Genomic DNA, 13,930 nt, shown 5'->3' with positions numbered 1-13,930 from the left:
TCTAGAATGTAATACATGTGCTAAAAAGGAAAACATAAAAGATAAGTGCCTAGTAACATTTTAATTCGTTTTTATTTGAATAACTCCAAGAAATTTTCTTTAATTATAGGTTATTCTATACAATTTAGCTAGTATCTTCACTATAAGTACTATATCCAATACTATAACTGCTTTTCAAATAGGTCAATGATGAAAACATTTTTCCTTGTAAGTGAATTAGTACAGTGCTATGTTAAGGACCATATTTGAAAGTCAAATTTAGGAGGAAAACTTCGTAAGAAGTTCTCAAACATCGGCAGTTCTTTTATAAAAGCCAAAAGGAAAAAACAGCCTCAACTATTTAGAACAATGGTCAATTTTAGAAAAGATCACGTAAGCATAAAAAAGAAGTAAGACCTCCCTAGCTGGGTTGGCTCAGTGGATAGAGTGTCGGCCTGTGGACTGAAAGGTCCTGGGTTCGATTCCAGTCAAGGGCACATGCCCAGGTTGCAGTGTGGGGTGTGAAAGAGGCAGCCAATCAATGATTCTCTCTCATTATTGATGTTTCTATCTGTCTCTCGCTTCCTCTCTGAAATTAATAAAAATATATTAAAACAAAAAGAAACAAGACCTAAGTTCTTACAGTAATTGACTTTCAGATATGCCACAGAGGAAAAATAAATAATAATTTTGAATATCTTTTACAATATTCCTAAATGTATGTAAGTCGTCCTAAATGTGGGAGAGTGCACCGTGTCTTTCTGTAACACAAACCACTCTATTTTCTTAAAAAAAACATGTAAGTTTTAACTCTCAGATCTTTAGACTGTGTGTGTGCCCACATGAACATAATCAAATGGTCATGAATTAAGGACTAAGAGGATAACTTACGTTTCAGTCCAAACCCATTAACTAATATTTTTTTAAAAACATAAAACAGTATGTATAGGTAATGCCTTTTCCTTCTAATTTAAGAAAAATAAAGTGCAAATAATGCTGTTTACAGCCAAACCTTTTGTGTAATGTGTATAATGTGTTTCATTATGTTATGAGAATGAATCTCCATGGAAGACTTTAGTCGAGATAATTTGCAAATTGGAGGATTTCCTACACTGGTATAATTGTGCTCTGAAGCAATGTAAAGTGCATTCCAAGATGCTTAACAAATGCAGCCATTTAATTCAGCAAATACAAATAGTTAAGAAAGTGGTCTTCAGCGTAAGATTCAATCTCTCTGAAATTTGCACAAATAGGAATGATCACCCATCTAATCAGCATTTTTCCAGAAACACCACAGTGTAGTACAGTAATAGTCAAATTGTTTGGCAATACGGAAAGACAGAGATACTTGGGGGGAAAAGTGGCTGAGCAGAAACAGGCTCACTCATACACTGCTGGTGGGAATGTATACAGGGGTTGGCAGAAATAGGTTTACAGTTGTGAATACATGAAACACAGTTTATTCTTGTATTATTATTTCTTAATTATTGTATTATTTTCCATAAAAACAACTGTAACCCTACTCTTGTCCACCCTATATTGGTTCAGCCCTCACGAAGAGCAAATTGTCTATTTCAATTAAAATTACAAATGCCTATATCCTCTGACCCAGCAACTTAACTTACAGGTACACTAATATATGCAGAAAATCTCACATGTACAAGACATCCATTAGAGCATTATTGTGGGTAATAGCAAAAGTTAGGAAAAAAGCCTAAATGTCCATCTTAAAGAGACTGGTTACTTATAATAATCTATTCGATGGACTCCTCTGAAGTCATTCAAAATAATAAGAATGGTATATATGAATGAGATAATTTCTAAGATATATTAAATGAAAAAAAATCAGTGTTCAGTTCATAGTATACTAACATACACATATAGACCCACATTTACATATGTATCCATCTAAAAAAAAAAAAGCAGCTACAACAGGCTTTAAAATTTTTTATTCTGAATAATTTCAACATCACTATCAAACCCAGGTCTACCTTATGAAGAGACTGAAATTTATAGCATTGTAGAATCTCAGATCTGAAGAGTATAAAACAAGTCAGGTAGGCCAGGAATATAAAAGTTATTTATCTGTAGGCCATCAGCTAGAAATTCACAAATATTTTTTTATTGATGTCAATAATGAGTCAAATGCCTCCATGCTTGGCAAACATATTAAATATAATTGAAGTGTTAGTCAAAGGTATAAAACAAGTTTGTTCATCTTTTCCCTTTGTCACTAAACCCTTCAAAAATGCCTCGGTTTTATGATGTGATTTTACTAGGACTAAACTTCAATAGCTCATAATTATGAAATTCATGACATACAGCTCAAATACAATTACTAACTGGTCCAGGCTTACTAACATGACCCCTGGTCACCATCAGTCACTCATGATGAAAACAGGAAAGCAGCTAGGGCCACACCAAATTTCTAATTACTTCGCATATTAGTTGGATAGCCAGCTAAAGAAAAACAAAATAAAAAATGCTCCATGGGGGGGTGGGGGTGGGGGGATGAACATATGTAATACTTTCAACAATAAAGATTTTTTTAAAATGCTCCAAATTTGAAATGACACATATCCCATAATCAGAAACACTCAAAACAGCTGGCAGCCTATGAGCTTGATGCCCTGGAATCAAATCAAACCAAACCTCCTACTTTGTCTGATAAAGAAACCAAACACTAGAGAGGCAAGCAGGTTGACCAAGTCATGTAGCTGGTGAGTGGAAAGCTAGGGCTACAATCAAATTCACCAACTCTTCTGTCTATTATTTGTTCCATTATCTTGAGCCCCCTCTCAAGGTGCAGAATAGAAGTGCTGACCGAAATTCTATTGTTCTTTCAGCAAGAGCAATAAAGATAATAAACACCTCAACAACACATTCTTACAACTGTTTCTATTTACTGAGTAATAACTGCGTTAGGTACTGTGCTAAGCACTTGGCAGATAACAATATCTCATTATCCCCATTATATACAAGTGAATACGGAGGCTTGGAGAAGTTGGGTAACTTGCCCAAGGCCACAGACCTAGCACAGGACAGGCCTGAGTCTGCTATGAGTACAGTATTAACCAAGGCGGGTATAACGCTTTTAGAGGACACACAGATAAACATTTCATGTTACTAGTTAGTAATATGTTTTTGCAGTTACCTTCTATTTATTTTAATAATATAAATTATTTCTTCAGTAGATTAAAGCAAAAATTGAGTCAATGTATAGAAAAACATTAACTATGTAATAGTATTAGTAGTATAGAATACAGCAAAATCATGGAAGTGCACACAAATTATTGAACTTTAGAGAGACCTGATTTGGTGGATGATGAAAGGAATTTTGGGGATAAAACTGGCAGGTTTAGGAATTTTAGGAATGCATAGGTGAGGGTGTAGAGCCGCCAGAAGGCATACATTCACAGAGAATAAAAATGGTGCCACAGGATAAGGGGAGAGGAAGACATCCATTCACAGAAGATAAGGAAAAGCCACAGAGCATGGAGGAAAAAGGAAACAAACTTTCACAGAGGATAGAGAAATGACAACAAATGGCAGAAAGAGGAAAACAAGAGATAGAGAAATGTTACAAGATAAGAGAGCTCGAAAGGAGGAAGTACCACATGGGTTTGGGGCTTTGAAGCTGAAATTCTACAAAGAGAGTGACCAATTAGAAGAGGAGCTATAATAATAAAAGCGTAATATGCAAATCGATCGAATGGCCGAACACTGGAACGACTGAGGTATCAAGGCAGCCGCTGTTGCTGCAAGGAAGGGATCAAGGCAGCCGCCATGGCTGCGAGGGAGGGATCGAGGCAGCCGCCATAGCTGCAAAGGCCTACTCTTGCATGAATTTCGTGCATGGAGCCTCTAATCTATATTTATAAAAGGCTAAATATGCTAAGCGTCTGACCGACTGGTAGCTATGACGTGCATTGACCACCAGGGAGCAGATGCTCAACGCACAGGCATGGAAACATGGAACAGACTGATGAATCTCAGAGGGAAGGGGGGAGGGCGGGAAGAGATTAACCAGAGATCTTATATGCACACTAGAGGCCAGGTGCAGATATTCGGCCTGTGGGGATTGGGCCAAAACCATGCACCAGGCCTCTGACATCCTCTGAGGTGTCCCGGAGTGGGAGAGGATGCAGGCCAGGCCAAGGGACCCGACTAGTGCACGAATCTGTACACCAGGCCTCTAGTAAGATCATAACGTGAGGAAGGGGTCATATTAGAAGAGAGCATGAAGTGACAAAGAACTACATACAGCCTTTATAAACCTTAGCAAAAGAGAGCTTAAGGACTCACCTCCTTGGGACTCCCTCCCTACGTGGGAGTCTGTATTTGCTTCCAATAAATTTCCACCCTTTTCATCTACCACCTTTTGTCCCTATCTTCATTCTTCAAATCCATCTGGACAAGGACCCAGGAAAGAAATTACCCTTGTATCCTGCTCAGGAAAACAACCTGAATCAATTGATTCCCTTGAATCAATGAGATTTAGTATCCTAATATTTTATATCTGACATCATTATGATTCCAGAGGTTTCTACATAACACTGGAAAGGAAGAATGTGCTTTAATCTCGAGCTATCATAATCCCATCGCTTATTTTCTATAAGCTATATTATTAGTAACAAATGTGGGAAACACCTAGCAATCTAAAGAGGCGATTTCTTTTTTTTATTTTTTTAAATGTATTTTATTGATTTTTTACAGAGAGGAAGGGAGAGGGATAGAGAGTTAGAAACACCGATGAGAGAGAAACATCAATCAGCTGCCTCCTGCACACTCCCCACCAGGAATGTGCCCGCAACCACGGTACATGCCCTTGACCGGAATCGAACCTGGGACCCTTCAGTCCACAGGCCGACGCTCCATCCACTGAGCCAAACTGGTCAGGGCAAGAGGTGATTCCTTAATTTTCTACTTAGGTCACAAAAATATCTTGGGCATTGTAACCAAGAGGTCTTAGGAATTACAAAAAATAAAGAGGTCTGAAGAAATAATTTATGACTTTAAAACTAATTTTTCTGAGCTCTGTAGAGCAAAGAAACAGTTGAATTAGTGCTGCTTTTTATATGAGGTGGAATTATATTGATACAGTAAACCCCAGCCACAAAGCATTATGATCTAACTAGAGGCCTGGTACATGAATTCATGCACATTGAAAGGAAATTAATCAAAAAGGAGCCCAGAGTGACAGTTTTCCTTGAAGGTCGCCGTTCTGTTTGCTGTAACCGATCTGCAACATTTCAGGAAAAGACAGTTAAAAAAAAAAAAAAAAAAAAGGAAATTAATTAGAAGGTGGCTAGTGGAGCCAGACTGGGCAAGGGGCCGGACACACTCAGAAGCCAACCTCCCGAGGTCCCTCCCTGGCCAGCTGCACCTGGGGTGGCGCCAGGCCTCGAAGGGACCTCACTGGGCCTCTAGCAGAACAATGAACAAGCTCTACACATTACTCTTCTTGTTCATATCAATAGCAATATCTTAAGTGCTAGAGAAACATGAAGTAAAAGAATATGGCCAGCTAATTAAATAAACAACTTCAAATGCTATCATTTTGTTAAATAGAAAAAAATATTTTCTCCTAGATATGTTGATTTCCAACGTAAGGAGATACATACAAGCCTGAAAATTTTGTTCTATGGTGTTGTTTTCTACAATGAACAAAGAAGTAGGGGGAAAGCTACCACTGATTAGTGAAGACAAGCTGAACATTAGACAGGGAAGGTAGCCGAGCCAAATGATTAGCACCCGGATGACACTCTTACACCAGCTGCATGTGTTAAAGTAAGATGCTTTCATCCTACTTCATGTTGTTTGACAAGCCAAATTACACATAAGATGTTTCACTTAGACAAGTGCACTCCCTCTGCCTGGCTATTCGAATGTGTAGTTTATTTTCAGCTTGGGTATTTATTTACTCCATTGGGGGAAACAGTTTATATAGTAAGTCTTTTAAATCCTGAGCCATTAGCAGTATATTTAGAGAAGATATGACCAATGGGTCTGAGTGCTCCATATATAAGATTTCCAGATGTTTATGAAAACATGCAAACGTGAAACTAACAACTCAGTCACTGTTAACTTTACAGTAAGTGCAGATTTTTATTAATATCCAAGCTATTTTATATTCATATCAGAAGCACCTGTTTATTTAAAGTGGAAGGACCTTGCATGTCAGCAAGGACCTGAAAAGAAAAAGGGAAACAGCTGTCCAAAGGGCATGCATGAGCAGAGGGAAGAAATTACCCACACATTAAAGAAGCTATTTGTCACTGAAGTAAAAAAGTCTCATTGTGAAATATAACCTATAACTTTCATTAGCATACATCTTCTAAAATAAGTTATGTTTCACAAGTTTATTTTCTCAATTGGCTGCTTGATGCTCATTGCACATTTACTCATAGAAACAGTATTAAATATAGTCGTAAACTGCAATATCAATGAACATAACACTGCCACCTGACTGCTGTGACCTCAGGGGGTGCAGGGGAGAAGGAAGAAGAAAGTTTCCTTCCTCTTTCTGGGATGTAGGCCTGGCCGAGTACAGTTTTGAAATAGGAAGTGTCTGTCCTTGGCATCCTGCCACCTCATTTGCACTTGCACATCTCAGTCCTAAACCTTGGCCACCAGGAGCCAGCCCTCTGCTCCGTGCACCCAGCAATGATTCTCTACCCAGATCTGCCTTTCCTGATTGCCAAGGGTTTCATCCTTCAAATACACCTACCTCACCTTCCCTCCCCCACATCTGTGCCCAATGTCCATCCCTCAGGATAGCTGCTGCCAGCAAGGTCTAAAAGAAAGCCATCTTATTATTCACTCACATCAATGGTTAACAGCGCATCACCTTCCAGGACAAAACCCTTCCAGAGGTATTTAAAGTTTTAAGAGAGACTAACTCTTAAGCAGAATACATCTGTAATTAATGTCATTCTCAATAGTATAAAAATGAAGGGGAAAATGCAAAGGAAAAAGTAGGGGCACTGCCTGAAAGCCACCTCCCCAATATTATCTTTTTACAGCTGTTTTTTCCATTATTTTTAACCCAAGGTTTCTCTAAATCTCCCACTTATTCAACAGTGGCTCAAATGTATAATGAAAATAGCACCTACCTTATAGAATATTGAAAAATTAAACGACATGGTCAACCATTCACTATAGTGCCTGGCACATGACCAGAAGCAGTGCATTAGTTCTAATTCAAGGACTTGTTTCTTGGATTGAACTGAACATTCAACCCTATGACAATGGAATGCCAGGATTTCCTCTCTCCCTCACAAGGTGATATTCTATGCTGGTTCATTCATAATAAACATAGATTGTTTTCTTTTTTGATCAAATATTGCCAAAGTCAAAGATATAATCAGGGCCCATTCGGAAAAGAACAAACACAGAATACAAACCTGGGAAAATATTTGATACCTCACTAATTATCAGATAGATATAAAAGAAAATAATGAAAGAGCACATTTGATCACTATTGATACAATTTTTTTTAACAACATCCATTCAGGTCAAGGTACAGTAAGCCTTGGCCCCTAGCACATTTTTTGCTACCATTGTAACAAGCCAACTCTTAGAAAGCAAACAGGCAACTTTCATTATGGGCTACCAAAAACATATATAAATATATATATATAAATATACATACACACACACACACACACACACACACACACACACACACACACACATATATGCCTAAAATGCAAAATGTCCCCTCGGGAGTTCAAGAAGGGAGGCCCCGGCCGGCAGCCAGCAGCCACTAGGGACCCTATCCATGCATGAATTTCGTGCACCGAGCCTCTAGTAAAAGCTGAAAGCCTTTGACTCTGGGAGTATGTTTCTGGAAATCTATCCTGAGAAAATAGTTCACAAATTGGAATAGGCTACAATCCACAAATTTTATTTCAGCATTACTTATAAGAGGGAGGGGAGGGGACAGGAACAACTAAAGATTTAAACAATGCAGAAATATAAGCAGCAAAAGCACTCTTTACCAACCTTTGCTCACCTACCCACCTGATTAACCAACTCTCCTCATGTCCTCTGCAAAGTATACTCTCTAGTATGCTTGCACACTTCTGCCCCTCCATCTGAGTTGCACTTTATCAACACATGTGTTGGATTTGCTCACAAATCTGTTTGACACTTGCACTTGTTATTGAAATTATATAACTTAAATAGATATGTGTAATCCAATAAAATGTGACTGTAAAAACAGAGTTGTTCCTATGAAGACTAAGTTGATTGCTTTATAATCACTTGACCAATGTGTTAATGCAAAAGGAAATTTTTTAATCAAATTAGATGTGAGAGTAAGGAAACAGAAATGGTATAATTTGAAGATGACTTCACACTGAGATTTCTTTTTAAGTCTCAGTCCTTGCTGTACTTAAACAACTAGAAAATGAGAATTGATGATTATGATGTGGTATGTGTGTAAGAATGAGCAGCTGACCATACTTAGTTTTACAACAAAAGATTGGGATGCAATTGTACAGTTACATGTTTTAGGTTAAAATAAAGTATTTAGCCCGGCCGGTGTGGTTCAGTGGTTGAGCGTCAACCTATGAACCAGGAGGTCACAGTTCAATTCCTGGTCAGGGTATGTGCCTGGGTTGTGGGCTCGCTCCCCAGTGTGGGACATCCCCAGAGCTGGATGTGCATGAGATAACTGATCAATGATTCTATATTGTCATTGGTGTTTCTGTCTCTCTCTCCCTCTCCCTTCCTATCTGAAATCAGTAAAAATGTATTATTTTAAAAAAAGAAAATAAAAATATTTAGAGTATACAGTACATGTATTCTTTTTTAAATGGTTTCTCCACTTTACAGCCTTTTTTAATTAAGTGGTCAACCATATCAACAGGCCTCCTACCAAGGGAGTCCCTCCTGGGGTGTCTTGCTTTTAGGAATGACTCAGGGTTTAAAACACTATACACCAACATACTACTGGCACTTCCTGTCTACAACAAAAAAAAAACAACCTGTTCTACACCACCAATAAAATGGACACACTATGTTGAATTTTCTACTGTACTGAGACTGTGTTCCTTACCAAAAATTAATTTTTAAAGGTCTCTTGGAAAACTCATTTAAATTCTGTTCCTTTTCTAAAAGGATGAGATTTCCTACCTCAAATCATTTCAATTTATGCAACATACAAGTTTCATGAACTGTTTAAAACTCATCCATTCAAAATTACAAGATGCTTATTAAAATCCTCTGAGATGATAAAAGTTCTAATGTAGATAGAACCTGTGGCTGAACACTCAAAACACTTGGGCATAAGAGCATTTACTCACATTTGTCATTGTCTATTAACATCCTGACTTTGGTTTTCCACACTGACATCAAGTGAAAAGCTCATACCTACTTTTAGCAAGCCAAAACAAATACCCAAAAGCTGAGGAGAAAAACGTATGGTACAAAATCACAAATTTAGCAATGAAGTAAATGTTTTAAAAAATTCAAGCTCCTTTAGAATTTTCCAAAAATGTTCATCAGCACACCAAATGAAGAAGAGTAACTCTTCAATAATTTTTGGAAAATAAAAAAATACATTTTAGTTATAAAAATATATTTATTTTTTAATTTATAAGCTCTCTTTTTAAGCAACACTAGTTAATTACAACTTAATAGTTGTTGTCTGATTTGAACTAATTACTTAACCTTTCAGAACTTTCTCATTTGCAAAATAGAGTAATGCCTACTTAATTTGTTAGCTGAAAATAAACCCATGTGAAAACTCTTCAGATGTATACAAAGCCAAGTATTCTTAATACTGAGGGACACAGAGAAACCACAAAGTACATGAATTCTCTCAAAGTGTGGGCAAACCTTGTGCATACATGCTTACATGCACTTGACTTAGGAAAGGATCCACAGTTTTTCTTCATATTCCTAAAGGAGTCCATGACCCCAAAAAGTCTAAAAGCCTGCTTGATCGTTGCCTTTGGCTTTATTTTCTCTGTCCCCAAATTCATAAAGTTTACAAAACTTGACTGAAAACTCTAGAAACAAGCTAAATTTAAGTTACTCAACGCAACAACAACAAAAAGTTCAATTAAAAGCATGGTCATGGTAAGATATGTATTCTCCCTTTATTTCTCTTTTAAAAAATAAACAAACTTAAACTCACTTGGCTCAAATTATTCCCAGCCTTGCTATAAATAAAATACCCAAGTGCTAAACAAAAGAACAGCAACACACACACAAACAGGGAAACCTTCAATTGACAAGAATTAAAGCCCAGTACCTGTATAATACAGTAATCATTGTTCCTTCTTTGGAGTTAATTTTTCAAATTACTTCATTCCCTCATTCTGACTCAAAGTCAGGCAGCTATTCAGCTATTACATACACGTATTTTAATGTGTTGTGGTAAGCAGACTGCGAGTATCACAGAAGGCGCCCTAACTAGGAATCAGACCACCAGGGCTATGGTCCTGCTCTGCCACTGACTGACTCTCGCAGCTGGCCCTCAGCAGTCTCGGTACTATGATCCTATATACAACATGCAATCCCAACCTGAAACACCGAGATACTTGCTATCCTAAAATTGCACTTTATTACTAAAACAGAAACTTACTAGTATAAAAGAGAGGTCACCTGACAGGAGGTCTAATGACAAAATATACCTAAAGTCATAAACCTTTGAAGTACAGACTGTTCTGTCCCCACTGTCGGCACTCTCAAGGCAGAAATACTCAGAGCAGGTCTTCTGTTGGGGCTATTTCGTGCTTTAGCTTAACACGAGCAAGAACACCAGACACCTCCCACTACGCCATGCCTTTCTTAAGGTGAACAGCACTTACAAGAAAGACTTAACAAAGTATAGACAGACACAAATACTGATAGATAAACCCTTATTCACATTTCACTGAAAAATTCTTATGATAGAAAAGACAGCTTATTTTAATCCACCTCATTTCCAAGCTGCCTTTTCCAAAACAAGTATTTTTCAATGGAAGATAAAATAAGTTTTTATATACCAAGCGAACCCTATGTTGAAGAGACAACCCTCTTCCCACAAAAAAAAAAAAAAAAAAAAAGGGCAACTCTATGAATGTTAAGTATTTAATAAGTGGATCAAATACAACTCTTTGAATGTATTTCTGTAAGAGCTACACAATACACACAAAAGGCAAATTAGCATGGCAGGAAATTTTTCTGAAAGGCTGTGGTGACTAATATTTCAGGACTAGAACATGATACTTATTAAGAGAAACATGGGAGACGTCCTCCACTACAAACAGCATTCAGGGCTGAATTCACACAGTTTAGTCTCTTAGGCCTACATCATCCATTCCCCTTTCCCTCCATGTGGTACACTGTGTGAATCAAAGAAGCCAAGCAGTAACTCATTTGTTGGAAGGCCAGATATAGAACACAAGGAGGCCCACACACTCAATTTTTTAAAAAGAAGGAGCATAAAACACCCCAAAATAAGGTTTTATTGAAAATAATGCCACAGAACCCAGCAAATAGCATGACCGTACAGAAAAGACCAGACTGAGATGACATTTCAGTGCTGTTATCGCATGACACGTCCCACACACTTTCCTCCCTGTTAAAAAAAAAAGGTTCACCTCGCACCTAATTCACAATTTTATATATAACTTCAGTATCAACCAAAATTTTTCTAATGCTTTACCTCATGAGCAAGACCTCCAAGCAAAGGTTAATGAGGCCACCTGGGAAAGATCACCACTGCCAATATTTCAGATCTAATAACAGCAGGTTTTAACAAGTTAAAGTGCAAAGATTTCAGTCTCCACATTCAAATATCCTACAGCACATTTCAACTAATTACAAAGGACTAAAGACTGAACCCACAACTTCCTATCTGTGCAAGTAGAATTTAGAGATTATTCCTTAAGAAGTTAGTCCTGTCCTGACTGGCCAGGTGGCTCAGTTGGTTGGAGTGTCACCCCATACACCAAAAGGTTGTGGGTTCAAATTTTTGGTTGGGGCACATACTTAGGTTGTGGGTTCAATTCCCAGTAGAGCCACATAAGGGAGACAACCAATCAATGTTTCTCTCTCACATCAATGTTTCTCTCTCCTTTCCTCTTTCTAAAAATCAATTAAAAAAAAAATATCCTCCAGTGAGGACTAAAAACAAAAGTTAGAAGTTGGTCCTAAGTCTTTTTGTGGTCCTCAAAACACAGTTTACCTAATGGAGAGGGGATAAATAAATAAAAACTTTTAGATAGCAATTTAGCATATCTATCAATAATTAAAATACACATGTATCTTTTGGCCCACCAATTACATTTTGAGGAATCTATCCTATGAAATTTTTGAGTGCAAATTTTAAAACGTTGATCCACTACAGCATTTTGTAAAGGTGAGAAATCATACATGCTGATTAACATATGGAGTACCACACAAAAGAAAAGGCTGGACCCATATGTATCGATGTGGAAAGAATTCCAACACACTGTGTTCAGTGAAAAAAGCAAGTTGCACAACAACAGGTATAGTAAAAATATACTTATGTCAAGAAAATGTGTGTGTGTGTGTGTGTGTAATTGCATAGACAATGTGTGAAAGAATTCACAGTAAACAAGTTACCCTCTGAGTAAAGAGAGCAGTAGATCAACATGTGTGGGCTGGGGTGGGTATGAAGGGAAGGGCAATGTTTGTTGTTGTTGTTGTTAATCATCACCCAAGGATATTTTTTCCATTGATTTTTAGAGAGAGTGAAAGGGAGGGAGGAAGGAAGGGAAGGGAGAGGGCGAGGGGGAAAGAGAGAGAGAGAGGGAGGGGGAGAGAGGGAGAGAGAGGGGGAGAGAGGGAGAGAGAGGGAGAGAGAGGGAGAGAGAGGGAGAGAGAGGGGGAGAGAGGGGGAGGGAGGGAGAGGGAGAGAGAGGGAGAGAGAAAGAGAGAAAGAGAGAAAGAGAGAGAGAGAGAGAGAGAGAGAGAGAGAGAGAGAGAGAGAAACATCAATGTAAAGAGACATATCGACTAGTTGCCTCCCGCATATGCCCCAGTGGGAGTACAGAATCGAACCTTGACTAGGAATTGAACCTGCAACCCTTTGACCCTTCAGTGCGCAGGCCGACACTTTAACCCCTGAACCACACCGGCCAGAGCAAGTGCAAATTTAAAGATGCATTTTCGCCAAAACCGGTTTGGCTCAGTGGATAGAGCGTCGGCCTGCGGACTGAAGGGTCCCAGGTTCGATTCCGGTCAGGGGCATGTACCTTGGCTGCGGGCACATCCCCAGTAGGAGATGTGCAGGAGGCAGCTGATCGATGTTTCTCTCTCATCGATGTTTCTAACTCTCTATCTCTCTCCCTTCCTCTCTGTAAAAAATCAATAAAATATATTAAAAAAAAAAAAAAAAAAAAAGATGCATTTTCACTTTCTACTTCATATACATCTGTATTATTTAAACATTTACATTATATAGATAAGTCATTTGTTCTTTATAGAAAGTAGGAACCATTCAATGTCTAATTTTAGCTAAACTCTAGAAGTACTGAAAGAGAATCCTATATAATAAAAGGCTAATATGTAAATCGACATAGGATCGGTCACGGTCACTATGATGTGCACTGACCACAAGGGGGCATACACTCAACACAGGAGCTACCCCCTTGTGGTCAGTGTGCTCCCACATGGGTAGAGCCACTCAGCCAGAAGCTGGGGCTCACAGGCTGGTGAGCGCAGAGGCAATGGCAGCGGCCTCTCCCACCTCTGCAGCAGTCAGGCATCCCCTGAAGGCTCCTGGACTTCGAGAGGGTGCAGGCTGGGCTGAGAGACCGCCCCCCCCCCCCGCCCCACTCCAGCGCACGAATTTCGTGCACTGAGCCTCTAGTGCTAAATTAATAAAAGAAGTAAAAAAGGCTGTTGGTAGTCAAGAACATCCTTTGTAGATTTTAACCTTCAAGGGAATAAAGACGAATGTGGGCAGCATCAATCAGCAGTTATAAAT

General features: G+C 38.5%; 1 protein-coding gene across 2 annotated transcripts in view; it reads right to left on the bottom strand.

The window, feature by feature from the left end:
• Positions 1-13,930, bottom strand: part of KLHL2 (kelch like family member 2) — a gene marked incomplete at its 5' end in the record, with an annotated part of 80,080 nt that overhangs the window by 33,081 nt on the left and 33,069 nt on the right. The gene's annotated exons all lie outside the window — the stretch shown is intronic.

The sequence above is a fragment of the Myotis nattereri genome (assembly GCF_964212035.1).
Source record: "Myotis nattereri genome assembly, chromosome: 5".
Classification (NCBI taxonomy): domain Eukaryota; kingdom Metazoa; phylum Chordata; class Mammalia; order Chiroptera; family Vespertilionidae; genus Myotis; species Myotis nattereri.
The sequence above is the reverse complement of the archived record's forward strand: the minus strand, read 5'-3'. Positions and strand labels throughout refer to the sequence as shown.